Consider the following 12,638-nt stretch of genomic DNA (forward strand, 5'->3'; position numbering starts at 1 on the left):
CTGTTACCAAGAGACGACTTCCATTTCAATGTATTGTAACTATGTTTTACATGTGTAATATTTAAACATATGTTAATCATACGTTGAAAAACATATGTTTTTCACCCGTTAAAAATCATATGAAAAACACCCGTTTTTCCCCATGCGTTAAACATACGTTAGCCAAAACGCATGTTTCTCATATGAAAAACACATGATAAACATATGAATAGTACCACATATGAAAAACATACGTTGACATTTTGGCTGTGTATAATACATACAACATTCATTGTTTCACCGAAGGAAAATTGAAATTAAAATGTCGGGGTGGGAGGCATCCCTTTTCTGACCCCACATACACAAGAAGAAATACAAATAACTAATTTATTAGAGTTCATGAAAAAAACTTTTTTTTCTTCTTAAAAAAACTGTGATACTTATTTGAGGAACAACACTGGCGATAACTTAAATTTTGAAATTTCATACAAAATATTATAATTTGAAAGAAGGCGTTTAGTATTGAACAAAGGTGTAAGTTTTTTTTATACTTGCTCAAGTTGAAGTATTCCTGAACACCAGGTGTTACTGTAGGTCTCTCATCTATCAAAAGAGATAATCAAAACAGTTAGAATAAAATACCTTATTCATGTTATCATACATGTTATTTAATGTGTAAATTAATTATTACAATTTTCTAATTCATCTTATTGTCCCCCGTCGCCACATGACACAGGGACATATAGATTGACAAAAAGTACATTTTAAAGAGGTTTCATTCAGGAACATCATAGGTGTGAACCAATAAGCTCAGCTAAACATTCTAATACCAAGTTTATCACTGCTTATTATTCCATGTCAATTGTAGTGTCATATTGTGGCTATAAAACATCAAAAAAATGTTAATTACCTATATCAGGTGACCGTTCTCTCTGTCTTTGATGCTGGATAACAATTGGTGTCTTCCTTGGTGATTCTGTTCATCATCTTATAAGTTGCTTTCATCTAACGGGCTCACCTACTTAGTCTACTGTAAATGATGAGGTATTATTCGTATAAAAAGATTAAAATTCCAATTAACAGATTAAAGTTTACAGGCCACACAAATTTTCATCACCTACCGGAAGAGATATTCAGCGAGAAAAGGGAGCTAATCGCAATGAAATAATAATATTCTGAACATATGACGGACCAGTTCCGGTCTTGCAATGCTTTTTGAAATTGACGAATTATCGATGGAGTAATTAAAGATTAATAAATGTGTACCTGTTGCTACGAAAGCCATAACATTTTTATTCGTTACAAATTATTTTACTTTATAATGACATTTGATTAGTTCAGTTAATACAGAGACATTGATATATTGTATATTAATGTCTCTGGTAAGTAAAAATAACACATTCTATACCTGATACGATCTCTACCAATAAAATGAACAACTCGAAGAACAACTATAAAATGCAGAAGCAAGTTTCAGCAATATAAAACTTTCCGATTTAATATTCAAATTGAGACATGAACTGAGGTGAAAATCCCCAGAGTGAAAATCAACTGATTACAAAAGTACAATACAATATGACTTATTTTTATGCCCCCCTTTGAAAAAGAGGGGGCATATTGTTTTACACCTGTCTGTCGGTCGGTCGGTATGTCGGTCGGTCTGTAGACCATGTGTTGTCCGCTCAATATCTTGAGAACCATTCACTTGATGATAATGATATTTCATATGTGGGTTAGTTATGAGTAGAAGAGGATCCCTATTGTTTTTCAGGTCAAAAGGTCTGATGATGCAACTAACAGCTTACCAGAACTTGATGATTCAAGGAATTCTATTGCTTTGGAACCCAAAACCACACCGGAAGCTGAAAATTATCTGACGCGATCTGGTAGAGAAGTGCGGAAGCCGAAGCGTTTTGACGAATAGATTCTAGGATGTGTCAGTTATGAATAACTTGTGCTTACGACTTTTTTGTGTTTGTGAACTGGGGCAGAATAATCCCCATTGCATTATTATTAGTGTTTTATATGACTGGGCAGTTTACCCAAGTCATTAGTCATACTAAGGAAGTTACAAATTTTGTTATGATGTGTAGTCCCATTAAGGATGTATGGGACTGACATCAGAGTAATTAAAAAATCCTAAAAATGAGTGAAATAGATAGTATTGTACTCATTTTATCGGAAAAAGACATTTTTTAGATAGGTTCGTGAGTTCGTTTCCATGGTAACGAACATCAAAGATACCCTTGCTGGAGACATTATAATTGACTGAAATTTACTATTTGTCTAAACTGACATCAGAGCAGTGAAAAAATTCCTAAAGTGAAACAAGTAATTAGCATTAGTTTTAATTTAACAGAAAAATTCATTTCTAAATAGGTCTTTGAGTTCGTTACCATGGTAACCATCATCAAACATATCCTTGCTGGAGACATCATATCTAGAACCTGTAGAGAACCCGGAAGTGTATGGTTGACATCAGAATAATTAAAAAATTCTAAAATTGAATGAAATGGATAGCATTATATTTATTTTATCAGAAAAAGACATTTTTGACATAGGTCCGTGAGTTCGTTTCCATGGTAACCGTCATCAAACATATCCTTGCTGGAGACATCATGTTCAAAACCTGTAAACAAAAAATGGAAAGGTATGACTGACATGAGAATAATTAAAAAATTCTAAAATTGAGTGAAATGGATAGCATTATGTCTATTCTATCAGAAAATTACATTTTTGACATAGGTCTGTGAGATCGTTCCCATGGTAACCATCATCAAACATATCCTTGCTGGATACATCATATTTAAAACCTGTAGAGAACCCGGAAGTGTATGGCTGACATCAGAATAATTAAAAAATTCTAAAATTAAGTGAAATGGATAGCATTATGTCTATTCTATCAGAAAATGACATTTTTGACATAGGTCTGTGAGTTCGTTACCATGGTAACCATCATCAAACATATCCTTGCTGGAGACATCATGTTCAAAACCTGTAAAAAAAAAACCCACCAAAAAACGGAAGGGTATGACTAATTTAAAAATTCTAAAATTGATTGAAATGGGTACCACTATATTTAATTTACCAAAAAAAACCCCACCTGTTTTGACATACATGTTGGTCTGTGAGTTCGTTTCCATGGTAACAATCGTCAAACATATCCATACTGGAGACATTATATTCAAAACCTGTGAAAAATATACGTGTAAGGTTGACATCAGAATAATTAAAAAATTCCAAAAATTACGTGAAATGGATGGCATTATATATATTTACTATTGAATAAATATATATATTAAATATAATAAATATTTATATATAATTATTGCTTTATGAAGGAGCTTTTTAAAGATTTGTTCCCTATATATTGAGATATAAAACTTTGATCCCCTATTGTAGCCCCATCCTACCCCCCAGGAGCCATGGTTTCAACAAACTTTAATCTGCACTATGTCAGGAAGCTGCCATGAACATTTGAACTTTCCTTGCCCAGCAGTTCTTGAGAAGATTTTTAATTGACCCCTCCCTATTTTTGTAATTATCTCTTTTATACCTTTAAAGGTAGCATGGCCCTTCATTGCATGAAATTGGCCTGCTTGTTCTGGAAGTATTGTACTGGAGATTGATTGATTGAATATTGTTTTACGTCCCTCTCGAGAATATTTCACTCATATGGAGATGTCACCCATGCCGGTGAAGGGCTGCAAAATTTAGGCCTATGCTCGGTGCTTAGGGCCATTGAGCAGGGAGGGATCTATCTCGTGCCACATCTGCTGTGACACGGGACCTCGGTTTTTGCAGTCTCATCCGAAGGACCGCCCCATTTAGTCGCCTCTTGCGACAAGCAAGAGGGTACTGAGGATCTATTCCAACACAGATCCCCACAGGATTTTTGTGGAGAATTTTTTATAAATTTGTCAATATATATCTACTATTTCGCTATTATCTCCCCTTGGAGCAGGGTGTTACCCTTCATTTCATCAGACTTAACTTGCCTCGACCCAAGGATGCTTTTTGACAAGTTTGTTTGAAATTGGCCAAGTGGTTCTGGAGAAGAAGTCGAAAATGTGAAAAGTTTACAGTCAGACGATAGACAATGGGTGATCAGAAATGCTCACTTGAGCTAAAAATGAGTTGCATTTCTTTATAAAATCATATCAAAGATAAAAATTCTGCAATCTAAAGTAAAATCAAAATTCCATTTGTAACTAGTTCTAATTGTAACTGGGACCATTACATATGTTCCCCAAACCAGTTGAAAAGTAAAGTCATTGTAAACCTATAGCAAAAATCATTTTATTTTAGCCTTTAATTACATGTAGTACGTTTACTATGATTTACTATGGTCATTTCAGTGCAAAGAAATAAAAGAAAGCAATGCACTTGCATACACGCACACACGAGTATGATTCGGAACTTTTGTTGATGTCATTCTAGTACAGGCCTTTCTATCATATACCCACAGAAAGAATTTCTTAATGTTTGCATCAAATACAAGAAAGTTATAGTGATTTTAAAATCATCCAATCAGAAATCAGCACACGTGCGTGCACGTGCTGACCAGTAATTTTAACCACACCAATTTGTAAGGAGTACCAAGACACACCTAAAACCTCAAAATCAAAAGAATTTGATGAAAAACAAAAACAGTATCGTCCTTCAAAAAATTAACTTTTGAAATATGATGCATGTGCATGCACGTTTGCGTTGGCATTTTTTGTTACACCAATATATAGATACACATATCATCTACCTATGATGTGAATATCAACTCATTCGCTTCATTAATAAGAGAGTTACAGATGTTTTAGTACATGTATTATCCAATCAAAAAGAAATGCGCGTGCAGATTGGTAATTTTGACAATGCAGATCAGTTAAGGATCTCAATATCTACCTATAATATGAATATCAAACCATTTGAATGAGCAACAAAAAAGTTACACTGATTACAAAATTCGTGTACGAAAAATGTGATGCATGTGCATGCACACGCGTGCAGACAACACGACTATCATTTTGCGTATATAAAAATGATATACTATCATCCTAACAAGGTTTCATGTTGATTCCTTGTGAATTCTGATTTTCAATTTTTAGCTCTTCTGAGCCAAAGGCTCAAAGAGCTAATGCTATGGCCATTTGTGCGGTGTGCGTAAACTTTTTAGAAAAAGGGCTATAACTCAAGAACCCCTTGGCCAATTTCTTTCAAATTTGGTACAGGGTATCATTGGCCCAAGGGCTTTCATACATACTAAATAAAGGGATGTGACCCTTTAACAAGGGGAGATAATCAGGAAAATACAAACAAAAGTAGTGGTTGCTAAAAAAATCTTCTTCTCAAGAACCACAGGGCAGATTATCACCAAACTTACACATAAGGATGAGGATATGTTGTAGATTAAAAATTGTTCAAGGCATTACCCTGGGGCAAAGGGCGTGGTCTCAAGGTCACTTCAAAGTTGACCTAAATTTAAATTTTTTTTAAATTCCTTAAATCTTAGATATTTTAGCCATTATAAGGACTAGGATCATCAAATTTTGACAGTTGATGCATCTTAGGACCTTGTGTCAAGTTGTCTCAAAAGTAGGTCACGGTGACCTACTTTTTGAATTTTGCAGGTATTTATTTTAAAATTAATTTTGATGCATATCTTGGACACTTTGAAGCCTATGATCATCAAAACTTGTCAGTTGGTGGATCATGGGACCTTGAAATGCGTCAACTGAAAAATAGGTCACCGTGACCTACTTTCTGAATTTTATGGCTTATCATTTATAGATATATTTTAAGTTGTTATTTCAAATACCGAGAGGTTTAGAATCATCAAATCTTGTAAGTTGATGCATCTTGAGGCCTTGAAACATATTTATAAAAAAGTAGGTCACAGTGACCTACTTTTTGAATTTTGCAGATATTCAAATTTCACATTTTCAATTTTGGATGCATATTTTGGGCACTGTAAAACCTAGGATCATCAAACTTTGTCAGTTGATGCGTCTTCGTCTTCGGTTTGTGTCGACCAAAAAGTAGGTCACCGTGACCTACTTTTGGTATTTGACAGCTAAATTACTATATTTCAGACACTATTTGACCTACAATCATCAAACTTTGACAGTTGATGCATCTTGAATCAACGGAATGTGTCGACCAAAAAGTAGGTCACCTTGACCTACTTTTGGAATTTGACGGCTATATTTATATATTCAGATACTATTTGACCTACAGTCATCAAACTTTGTCAGTTGATGGGTCTTGCATGTTCGAAGGGTTTCGACCAAAAAGTAGGTCAACTTGACCTAATTTTGGAATTGGACACCTATATTTATATATTTCAGATACTATTTGACCTACAGTCATCAAACTTTGTCAGTTGATGCGTCTTGCATGTTCAAAGGGTGTTGACCAAAAAGTAGGTCACCTTGACCTACTTTTGGAATTTGACGGCTATATTTATATATTTCAGATACTATTTGACCTACAGTCATCAAACTTTGTCAGTTGATGGGTCTTGCATGTTCGGAGTTTGATGACCAAAAAGTAGGTCACCATGACCTACGATTGGAATTTGACAGCTATATTTCAATATTCAGATACTAATTGGCTTAAAATCATCAAACTTTGTCAGTTGATATTTCTTGGGTTCTCATAATGTGTAAACCCAAAAGTAGGTCACATTGACCTACATTTTTTGAATTCTTAGGATTTAACTAAAGAGTTAGAATACTAAGAGGCTAAGAATAGAAATGGTGGGGTTGTACAATTTATCAGAAGAGCGATTCTAGGCCCTTGGGCCTCTTGTTTTGTACCAAAATTGCAATGCACGTACGTGCGCGTACATGCACATGCAGACAAATTACTATTGTTTAGTTTTGTGTTTGCATCCCACACTCTTCCATGTTTCTTTCCTGTGGGTGCATTGTTCAAATATTGACAACATGTATTTGAACAATTTTAGGTATCTATTAAAAGAATCAATAAATTATATACATGTAGTTGTGTATGTATAACTTAAAATAAGACATAAAATCGTAATGAAGTATGTACCCCTATGATATATATTAATAGAATGAATAAACAATATTAAATTTTACAATGAATATCATAAGTATTCAAGATTATTACTTTAGAGGTTATTTTGTATGCAGGGTCCTGTATAAAAACTTATTACTAAGTATAAATTTAGTATTAAGTTTTCTGGTTATTGGGTCAATGGCAGAGTCAACATACAGAATTTGATCCATGGTTGTTGAGTGTCCATCATGTTTAGGGGCGAAATCAAAAGACCAATGTCAGGAAAAAAAATTAAATTCAAATAGTTAGGGGGCCTCAGGGGGAGTAAAAACTCAAATAAGTTTGTCATCCAACATCGATTTCACTTTAGTGGAAAAAAGACAAGTGGCTGTTAAAAACCACATAATAATATATTACATTTTACCGGTAATGAACATTAAATATTTTAAATGTACACTTTAATTTGTGAATAAACAGAAATAAAAGTATAACAGTATTATTTATACTCGCATGTTTTTACTTGTTAATCGATTAGTTTCAACATTCATAATATTTAGATTTAAGGGGAGTGGGGTGTGATTTCGTGAAAACTATGTAAAACGTATACGGTACCAATTTTGATGTGAATTTAGTTTTTTGTCAGATATTGAACTTTTGATTTCGCCATCGCCCCTTAACGTGTTAAATGATTTAAAAATTCCTCTCAAAACTTAGAGGTACACTTGCATCAAATATTTGATGTGTGTCTTACCCAAACTGCATTTAGTATTAGGACTAACTTATTGACAGGTGCAATTATATAAACCTAGATACATTGTACCTTAATGATAGCCAATAGTATATGATATAATGAAAAAGAGCCAAATTAATTCACTGAATATAACTTTCAATTAAGCTCAATAAAATAATTAGTTAAGGGTACAAATTCAATATATGTGAAACAATAATGGACTTTCAATATTTTGATATAGTCTGTTAAATTGTGATATTGATTTATTACAGTTGAAAAATCAAAGGGTCTTATAAAAGTTACTATATTCACATCAAATACAAAATAATATCAATCATGTTATTCGATCCGCGTACTTAACAATATCGATATCATGGTTTTATTTATAAAGATATATAATTATAAGATAGTTGGCACACGGACTAACTAGTTACTAATACTTTTATATTTTTACACATGTTAACTAATGTTACTTATTCCGTTTTTAAAAGTCACATTTACGGAATAAATGCTACCGAAAAGTCCGCGGATCGAATAACATGATTTTACCCCTTAACGAATGCATTTGTGTTCGGTAATGAAGAAATTTTATCATTAATAATGCATAACCATTGATCATAAATCCTTCGTTAATGACCAAAATAAAAGTTAGGGGGGGGGGGTTGTTATTTGTATACGTACACTCTTATACATGATGACAAAACATAAAAATATATTATCATGACAAACATAAACTATATTACAAACAGATCTAAATCACTGTTATATAATATTATCACAACATTAAATAGATTAATGGCCTATTTCCTGTGTCATAGAGAGAGAAACCATTTCTTGGTATTGAAATCAATAATTTTATTAGTTTAGTATGCAATTTGTGTTCTTAACATACTCCTCATTTCATTTACCAGACCTTACATGGAAAAGTTATTATTTAAAGCTGAACATCTCATGTTATCTTTGTTATATTGCAGACACCGATCACTGTGCCTCTTCTCCGTGTAAAAATTACGGACAGTGTGCTTCCGGTCCATCAACGTTCTTGTCTAAGTGTGCACCTGGTTATACCGGAACCACGTGTGAAGGTATGTGTAATGACTGTATGCTCCTTGATCAATATTTAGCACTATGACTAACAATATAATGACACCATTATAAAAACAGTTATTACAATGCAGAAGTCATTAAAAGTTATATTACACCTAGTTCATACTTTCAAACCACATCAGTCTCGTGGAGATCTGGGTTAGAATGGGTCTTCAGTACCCCTTACTTGTCGTTAGAGGCGATTAAATGGAGTCGTCCGCAAAACCCGAAGTCCTTTGTCACAGCAGGTGTGTCACCAGCAATGGTGACGTCTCCATAAGAGTGAAATATTCTTGAAAGGGACGTTAAACGATATACAACCAACCAATCAAAACGCATCAGCATATACGGAAGATTCCAAGTATCTCGCGTTTAATGTTACAATGTCTATACACGTTCCAAAATACCAACTCGTGTTAGGTTACCTTATCCAAATTTCCAATGGAGAAGCGGGATAAAGCACTATGTATTCCCTACTTGATGACAAATGCGAGGATTTCAGCTTGTCCGCCTCAACTTCCCATATCTATGCAGCAATGTTCCATTATTCCTGCAAATAGCGTTCACGTTTCCCAACTGATTCGATACGCAATATCACATGCAAGGTGAAGATAACGAACAGTGATCAATCTCATAACTCCTACAAGCAATACAAATTAGATAGTTGGGCAAACACGGACATGTGATCTTTGTTTTGAAAATCGAGGCAGACAGCCAACTAACAAGTTGATATTGCAGGGATTTCAACTGTTTCGCTTAAAGTCATTGTTTTGTAAATGGTCCTTATAATGATCTAATTTACAACTACAATCTGTCATTAGGTTGAATGCTGTTTGGCGTGTTTCGTAACCATTCTTAAGTCGTTCTTTAGATGCGAAACTAGACTATGGAATACTCCATTTCCCTCACCAAGACCCCCGTGGAGATCCGGGTTAGAATAGGTTCTCAGTACCCCTTGTTTGTCGTAACAGGCGACTAAACGGCCCCGGTCCTTCAGATGAGACCGCAAAAACCGAGGCCACGTGTCACAGCAGGTGTGTCTTTACGATCCCTCCCTGCTCAATGGTCATAAGCGCCGAGCATAGGCGTACGTTTTGCAACCCTACATCGGCAATGATGACGTCTCCATATGAGTGAAATACCATTGAAAGGGGCGTTCAACAACATACAACAAACAAACCTTATCAAGATATAGGACTCATGACGGATGTAACCGGTCGACAAGGGATGCTTACTCCTCGATCCTAGGTACCTAATTCCACCTCAGATGTGTCCAGAGTCCTTGATCGCCTTACTTTTAATTTCGTATTCCTCATAGCAATTATAAAATTGATCCATGTTTTTCACTTTTTTTAAATACAAATATGCATTATATGTTTTCATCATATTTGGACAATGTGTCCTCATTTCCTAGGTGTTTCGTCAACTTAATGAACTAATCTAATAGTCAGTTTGTTTTAGATTGATTTTGTAATGACATGTTCCCTCAGAGATTACTGTATCAGTTTAGGCTTGGGCATAATAGAATCATTTTGTCAGAGTGTTTATCCGCCAATTTGTCTTTGGTTATATTTTCACTCTGCAAACATCAATTTATTTCTTATTTTGCAGACATCGATCACTGTGTCTTTCGTCCATGTAGAAATGGCGCAACGTGTATATCCGGTCCAACAACGTTCTCTTGTCAGTGTGCAGATGGCTATAAAGGAAAGTTCTGTGAAGGTATGTGTTTTACCAATGTGTGCTGCGATGAAGGCGATCTCTAGACATTTACCACTAAATCTTTACAATATCAATACAACCTATCATTGGGTCAAATGCTGTCTGCCTTGTTTCATACCGATTGTTAGGCCGTTCTTAGCACACTGATTTTGACAACGGATAACTGTTTACCTGATCAGGATGTAGGGCTCACGGCGGGTGTGACAGATCAATAGCGGATGCTTACTCCTCCTAGGCACCTGACCCCACCTCTGGTGTGTCCAGCGGTCCGTGTTTGCCCAACTATCTATTTTGCATTGCTTATAGGAGTTATGAGATTGATCACTGTTCGTTATCTTTACCTTTCATTACAATGTCTTGATAATAATTGATAAATTGAAATTTTAATATACGATTAATGACATGGAAAACCTGATCACCTGTTGTCTGCTGTCTGGGTTTTTTCGTCCTTCCATCGGTCTGTCCATCCGTATACCGTTGCTCTCAAGAATTTTTCACTGATACGGATATATCACAAATACTGGCGAAGGGCTTCAAATGTAGGTCTATGCTTTACGCTTACGGTCATTGAGCAGCGAAGGTTCTTAAGCGTGGTACATCTACTCTGACAAGGGACATCCGTTTTCAAGTCATCTTTGAGGACCCATGACATTCACACCTGATGCCGAGCGTTTGGCGATTAAACTGTCACTGCCTGTTTTTACGACTTAAGTCTGACGCGGCCGGGACCTTCCATATGCGGGGTGAACGATCTATCTCTAGACCACCGCGGCGGTTCTGTCCATCTGTAAACTTTTCAGTTTCAGCTTGTAGTTCAGAACCACTGGGACAATATCACTCGAACGCGGTAGAAAGATCCCATGATAAAGGAAATGCAAGTGTATTATGATGAAGTTTTGTGTCCCTTTGAAGATTGGTTGGTTGTATGTTGTTTAACTTCCCACTAAACGGTAACTAAATTTGAAGCCATTCACCGGCAATGGTGATATCGCCATGAGTGAAAAAACCTCGAGTGGAACAATAAACAATATACAAGAAATCAAATTTAAAATGCGCATCTGGTACATCAAAATTGGTACCGTATAAGTCATGGTGACCTACTTTTGGTCGACACACTGAAGACTCAAGATGCATCAACTGACAAGTCAAATAGTATTCAAATATAGCCATCAAATTCCAAAAGTAGGTCACAGTGACTTACATGTTGGTCGACACACTCCAAAGACTCAAGATCCATCAACTGACAAAAGTTTTATAATTGAAAGCAAATAGTATCTGAAATATTCAAATATAGCCGTCAAAATCTAAAAATAGGTCACGGTGACCTACTCTTTAGTCAACACACTTTGAAGACTCTACATGCATCAACTGACAAAGTTTGATAATTGTAAGGTGAAGATAACGAACAATGATCAATCTCATAACTCCTACAAGCAATACAAAATAGATAGTTGGGCAAACACGGACCCCTGGACACACCAGAGGTGGGATCAGGTGCCTAGGAGGAGTAAGCATCCCCTGTTGACCGGGCACACCCGCCGTGAGCCCCATATTCTGATCAGGTAAACGGATTTATCCACAGTCAAAATCAGTGTGCCAAGAACGGCTTAACAATCGGTATGAAACACGTCAGACAGCATTTGACCCAATGCGAGATTGTATTGACGAACTAGATCGTTATAACGACCATAGAATTTGCGAAATGCTGACTTCAATCGAGACTGTTGAAATCCCTGTACCATCAACTTGTTTGTAAGTCAAATAGTATATGAAATATTAAAATGTAGCCGTCAAATTCCAAAAGTAGGTCACGGTGACCTACTTTTTAGTCAACAAACTATGAAGACTCAAGGTGCATCAATTGACAAAGTTTGATGATCCTAACTTTCATAGTGTCCAAAATATGCATCTAAAATTGAAAATGTGAAATTTGAATATCTGCAAAATTCAAAAAGTAGCTCACTGTGACCTACCTTTGTTAATAAATATGTTTCGAGGCCTCTAGACGCATCAACTTACAAGGTTTAATGATTCTAAACCTCTCGGTAATCGGTATCTGAAATAACCTAAAATATATTCATAAATGATTAGCCATAAAATTCAG

The 12,638-nt window shown here is 35.4% G+C and overlaps 1 long non-coding RNA gene across 1 annotated transcript; it reads right to left on the minus strand.

The window, feature by feature from the left end:
* Window positions 1-2,487: 2,487 nt before the first annotated feature.
* LOC125662065 (uncharacterized) lies at window positions 2,488-4,593 on the minus strand. The gene is made up of 2 exons (XR_007365241.2): window positions 3,083-4,593; window positions 2,488-2,608 (listed from the first exon to the last, which is right to left on the minus strand). It is a non-coding gene; the product is annotated as an uncharacterized LOC125662065 (long non-coding RNA).
* Between the last annotated feature and the right edge of the window lie 8,045 nt (window positions 4,594-12,638).

Source organism: Ostrea edulis, chromosome 8 (assembly GCF_947568905.1).
Source record: "Ostrea edulis chromosome 8, xbOstEdul1.1, whole genome shotgun sequence".
Taxonomy (NCBI): domain Eukaryota; kingdom Metazoa; phylum Mollusca; class Bivalvia; order Ostreida; family Ostreidae; genus Ostrea; species Ostrea edulis.